Raw genomic sequence first — 6000 nt, 5'->3', positions numbered from 1 at the left:
CAACATAAAAAATTAAAAATAAAAAATAGAACAATTTCATAACAAATCTAGGGCACAATTCTCACAAAGAAATTTTAATCGAACAGTGAAAATCAAAAAAAAATCATAGCATAATTAAACCCTTAAAACGAAAAAAGGATTGAAATCGCATCTAGCTATCATTTGAAACCCTAAAACACGGAAAAAAGATTTGAATCCGCAATGAATTTGAAAAACAAAATGAAACAACTTTACTGATGGCAGGAAAATGAAACGAAATCGCATCAATTGGAATCGCCTCACTGAGTTGTTGGGCTTCGCTGATGGCGTTGTTGGTGAAAACAGGAGGACATGAAAAGAGAGAAATGGCGGTGAAAACCACATCCTTTGTTTTTTGTTAGGGCGTGAAGAGAGGAGGAGAGGATGATATATAAGAGTCAAGAGACGAAAGGGGGATGAATTTCGTTGGTTAGGGTTCAATGGGAGGAGAGAGATGGTTGGGTGAGAGGTGAGAGATGAGCTAGAGATGAAAGGCAATGGAGTGTTATGTTGAGGAGAGAGAGTGAGAGGAGGGGTGTCTGGTAGGGTGTAATGAGAAAGGAGAGGGGTCTGGTAGGGGAAGCGAGAGAGGATACATTGGACCGTTTATTTTAGGTCTTTCCTTTTGGGTCGTAACCGATCCAGTTGGGATGAACCAGAGTAATTAATGAAAATTGATCCGATTTTCCACACAGTCGGAACAGTTAATTGGTCCAAAATTTAGCACCCATATTTTGGTTGATTTACTGATCCAGTTTTGAGAGAACTGAATCAGTTTTATTGTGTCACATAAGGTTTTTTCCACTAGTGAATTGAGTTTTGAAGTAAAAAAAGAGGGAAAAAAGTTGAGACTTAATCTCATCCGTTGATGATTTCGATCCACCGTGTTATTTTCCTAGGAACACTACAAGAGGAGGGGTGAATTGTAGGTGTAGAAATAAACGTAACTTTTTGCGGAAATTAAAACTTAAATGAATAAACAAGCTAGAGGAACACAAGGGATTTTTACGAGGAAAAACTTCTTGGGCCCAACAAGAAGAAACAACCTCGACCACTAGCGATTTTAAACTCAACTCTTTCACTAATTAGGCCAAACAACTTTGTTACAACCTAATTCTAACTCAAGTCACACCTTGAGTTCCTAAACTCAAGTTTCCGAGCCACTGTTCCCTTAACAGTAGTTCCTCTCAACTTCACTCGAAGTTATCTCACTCATACAAGCTTCACTCAAAGCTTCTCTCTTACAGAACTTCACTCAAGTTCCCTTACCCCAAAAACCAAAATACAATTGATCGAAATAAGCTTAGTGGAATTAGAGTAAGAAAGCAAAGAACAAATGGCTATTATGAGAGAATGAAGGCACTGACACTTAATTAGTTAAACTCACTTAATTACTTAGTCAGACACATTTTGGAACTCATTTAGACTTCAATATTTATAGTGATAATCACAAAGAACGTGGGAGTAAAACTCGATTACATGTTAAGTCCATTAACCCATGATGTTCCTTCCCCTAAGGAACACGTTTCTCATCATATCCCATGATCCCATGATCTCAATATGAACGTGGATATATTTTAGCCACAACTCCTAAGTAATAGGAGTTCCTTGAGCTTTTTCCGAAAATCAGTTAGTTATAAAAAACAGCTTTATCATTAAAACTGAATTTTTAATCTTTAAGAAAATAATATCTTTTAAAAAAATTCTTTATAAAACCGGATAATTATTTTCTTATATTTTCCGAAAAACAAAATCTTTTTCTTAAACATATTTTCTATTTAAAACTGATTTTATCATTAAAACTGATTTTAAATTAGATAAAACTAATTTCCTATAATTTAGGCATGACTTACTCAATTGCATAATTGTACCATTATACTTTTTCACGCCTAAGTCTAGTTCCTTTTATAAACCAAGTTCCTTTAACAGATTCGTTTAGTGCCACTTAGTTTGTTCCTTAGAAAGGAAAAAACTCTCATTCTCAAATAAAACTGCCACTGTTCCTTACCATCCTTACTTTGTTCCTTTACACTGGAACTAGAAAATAAAACGCCTAGCTTTTATTCTTCTTGATCCAATGCTTGCTCCAGTATCAACTTATAGAAACTTCTTTACTTAGCCTTTGAAATCCTCTCTTGACTTCTTCCTTGACTTCGTATTCTCCCAGTTCCTTTCATTGATACCTTAAACATCATACACTTAAATAACTCATTAGTTCACTACTTAGTTTGCATCTTTGTTTCTTTGTCATCATCAAAACTAGGGTTCAACACACCGGATGAGATATATTTAGATACCTTATCTCTCCACTCTCCTCTACTCACTTCTACTCTCCTCATTTTTGATTTCTCCATGAGTCTGCTCTCCTCTACTCACTTTTCCTAACTTAATCCGATCACCCTCACCACACCAACACTCCTCACGCAAATTCGGTAATCTACCACCCCAACAATCATCATTCTCTCAACCCCCCTCTGAAGACCACCAGTCCACCAGTCACGCCAAGCCATGACACCACCACCACCATTCATACGCATAGATTTTCACTCGCCACCCACCACGCCAACAATAGAAGGGCCAATCTAAGTCTTCGCTTCGCTCGTCACTAACTTCAACCATTTGGAGATGTTTTATCTCCTTTGCCTCGCGAATCGAAGAAACCCTAATCCTCACCTTGCAAATTCGGTACTATTTTTAGGGGTTTTTATTTTATTTGAAATTAGATTTAGCGGATTAGATATGATGAATTTGGATAATTCTTGATAATTGTATTTCAAATTTTGTTTTTAGGGTCTCTTTTTATTTTTTTTTATTTTGCTTATGTCGTTTTATTTTATTTTTGTAGGATCTCATTTTTACTTTTTTCCCTATTACTGTATAATTAATAATTCGGTTTTTCATCAGGTTCCCCTGTGGTTTTTCAAAAAGCATGGGGTACCATTACTTTTTTAAAAATGCACCATGTACCCTTACTATTTAAATAAAATTCACGAAATTCCCTTAATAACTAACGATATCATGTTTTCGTTAGTCATTAACCCTAATTCACCCCTCTTATCCTAAACACTAACCCTAATCCCTTAACCCATAACCCTATGTAACGCCCCGACCTCTAATCAAGTGTTATTAAGTTAATTAATCAATTATTAGCAGCGGAACCTAGATAGTCGGCGATACTACCGTACTTTCCATTAGGAAAATACAAGGAAACATAAATTCATAAGCTTAAACATATTATAACATGAAATATAATACGAATCCAACATTAGTCTTGATTAATAGGAACTTAGTTACTAATCAGAGTCTGATATTAACTTAAATTAAAAACCATGAGAGTCTACTACATAAGACTAGATATTAAATATATCCTCACTGCTACGCCATCCTGCTATCACCATCGGTACCTAAAACATAAAACAAAACTTCGTGAGCCGAGGCTCAGTAACATACTATTATAACATCGTAAATTCATTTCAACTCATTTTATTTAGAAACATGGAGGAGAGAACAAGTAAAACTATTTCACAAACATATCATATCATGTTACAATATCTTCTTTATCATGTTCATCATAATTGTTCATATTATTTGGTAACTTGGCTCGTACGTACAACAGAAGGGATGCCTACCCAAAATATAGTAACATCGTAAACGGAAGGCAGTCACCCAAGGACAAAAGCCTTCACTAAACGGGAGGTGGCGTTAATGCCCATGATATAGAAATGCGCATTGCCACCCGAGGACAACATCCCTCACTAAACGGGAGGTGGTTAACCGGCCGGGAGGTACGTACACGACCCAGGATAACGGGATACATGCCAAGAACCATCTTTCACTTGAATTTATCATGTTTCATTTCTTTTAAGCATCTCATCATCATCGTGAATAATTATATTCTTTCATTGCATCCATAACATCGTCATCATCATTTTATAGCATCATATCATCATAACCATCATAAAGATTTCAGTTTCCGAATCCATATATAAAACATAATATTAATCATGATCATAAAACATACTTCGTAGGGGAATGCGAGTATTAGCAGTAGACGTGACCTGAATTCCTACTTAACAATCTTGATAGCCTGGGGAGGCTTGTAATATCCTTTATCTTCTTTAATCTATTCAAGAATAATTTTATTAATGAACGTTTCATTAGTTAGCTTTTAAGCCTAAATATTAGCTAGCGTTTATTAACGTCATAACGTTCCTTATAACGTTGTAAAGGTCTCATTAAAGGTCATTATTTCTTGATCGTTAATAACTTCTTAAGGTGACTCGTTAATCAACTAAATAGGTGAAATAACTCCTTTGGTTATACTTTTAGAATTATTGAAACATTAAAGTTATATTATTACATAACCTATAACCATTCGAAAATATATTATTATTCGAGCTCATAGTTAATCACCAAATAATCGTCTATTATTAAACTAATTAAGTTTAAAGCTATAATCTCTTTCAAAAAAAAAGGTTTAAACTATAATAGAACCGTTAACATTATATAACATTATTTAATCACTTACAATAATAAAGCAAGCTAACTAGTTATTATAAGTGAATTTAAGTATTAGTGAAGGTAATAACAACCTAAACTTATATTACAAATAAGCTTATAAATTAGTTTTAATTAGTTTTAGTTAACTCAAACAACTTAGTCATTAGGAATTATAGCCCAAACATAGTTTTAGTAAATATGTTAGGTGGTTTAATTTAAATTAACTAAATTAGTCATAAACTCATAACAAGTCCAGTTCATCATTTAGCCCAACAACATAATCAAATCAGATTTATAAAACTTAGCCTTAGTTATGAGTCCAAGGTTCTAGGCCCAAACTAGTATATTAACAAAAGGTTTTAAACTTGGGCTTGCATTAAAACTTAGAAAAAATCAGAATTTCTTTCAATAAATAGAAAGGCCTTTACCTCTGCTACTAAGAGCAGGGGGAAGAAAATCGCGGCAGGAGGGGCGCGAGCTCCGGCGAACAGCAAGTGACGGTAGGCGGCGATCGGCAGCGACAAGCAGTGAGACGCGGTGGCGAAGGTCGTTTGTGGTGGCATGGCTGGCGCGTATAGCTGGGTGCATCGCGACGAAGAGGAACGACGAGAGAAGGGAGTGTGAGGAAGGGAGAGAATGCGAGGGTGTTGGTGGCTGGCGGAGCTCCGGCAAGCGACTGCCGAGGCAGGGGGTGACAAAGCGCGGCGCAGGTGTCACGCGAGGTGGCCGACAGTGGTGTGTTGTGGGAGGTCCGAAACAGAGGAGAGAGAGGGAAAAATTGGGGTTTTCTTTTGGGTTTCTTTGGGTCACGTTTTCTGGCAAATTGTGAATGAAGTTTGTGGTACTTGCAAGGTGGTTCGTAGGTGGTGGTGAGGTGAGAGGTGAGAGGATGAGAGTTGTTGTTGATGGTGTTCTTGGTGAGAGATTTTCATGGCTATTTATAGTGAAATTAAGAACAAAAAACCAGTGGTTGGGAGGGAGAAAATTGAAGTAAATATTTTGATTTTTGACTTGAGGAAGCTAAGAAGATGGATTGGTGACAAAATATTTGACAGAGGAAAAGAGTGGAGGGTCTTGGCATGCTTGCCAAGTGCCATGGATGAGTGAGGAAGAAGGCAAAAATAATGGAGTAGTTGACCATGGAATCTTTTTCTCTTCTTCCCTTTTGTTTTGTAATCCAAAAATCAGAAATTTTCCCACACTTTCACTCTAAACGTGGCTTAGTAAAATTTTGGTGAAATGTTGATATTTTGTGCTTTAGTAATTTAACAACAAATACTAATCTTCTTGTTTAATTCATGAAATCGTAAAATATAAGTTATCGTCACGTAGATATTACCATTTTAAGTTGGTAAATTTTATGTTGTAACTCTATAATCGTTTTATTATATGTCGCTTAATTAGTGAAACGATAAAATAAAATATATTTTAACTAATTATAATTAATTATTTACTTAACCACGTTTAAGTTTTTAGGATATT

At 35.6% G+C, this 6000-nt stretch overlaps 1 long non-coding RNA gene across 1 annotated transcript; it reads right to left on the bottom strand.

Moving 5' to 3' along the window:
• Positions 1-3289: 3289 nt before the first annotated feature.
• Positions 3290-5805, bottom strand: LOC125492607 (uncharacterized). The gene is made up of 2 exons (XR_007269256.2): positions 4947-5805; positions 3290-3422 (listed from the first exon to the last, which is right to left on the bottom strand). It is a non-coding gene; the product is annotated as an uncharacterized LOC125492607 (long non-coding RNA).
• Positions 5806-6000: the final 195 nt, after the last annotated feature.

Source organism: Beta vulgaris, chromosome 8 (genome assembly GCF_026745355.1).
Source record: "Beta vulgaris subsp. vulgaris cultivar EL10 chromosome 8, EL10.2, whole genome shotgun sequence".
Lineage (NCBI taxonomy): Eukaryota > Viridiplantae > Streptophyta > Magnoliopsida > Caryophyllales > Amaranthaceae > Beta > Beta vulgaris.
The sequence above is the reverse complement of the archived record's forward strand: the minus strand, read 5'-3'. Positions and strand labels throughout refer to the sequence as shown.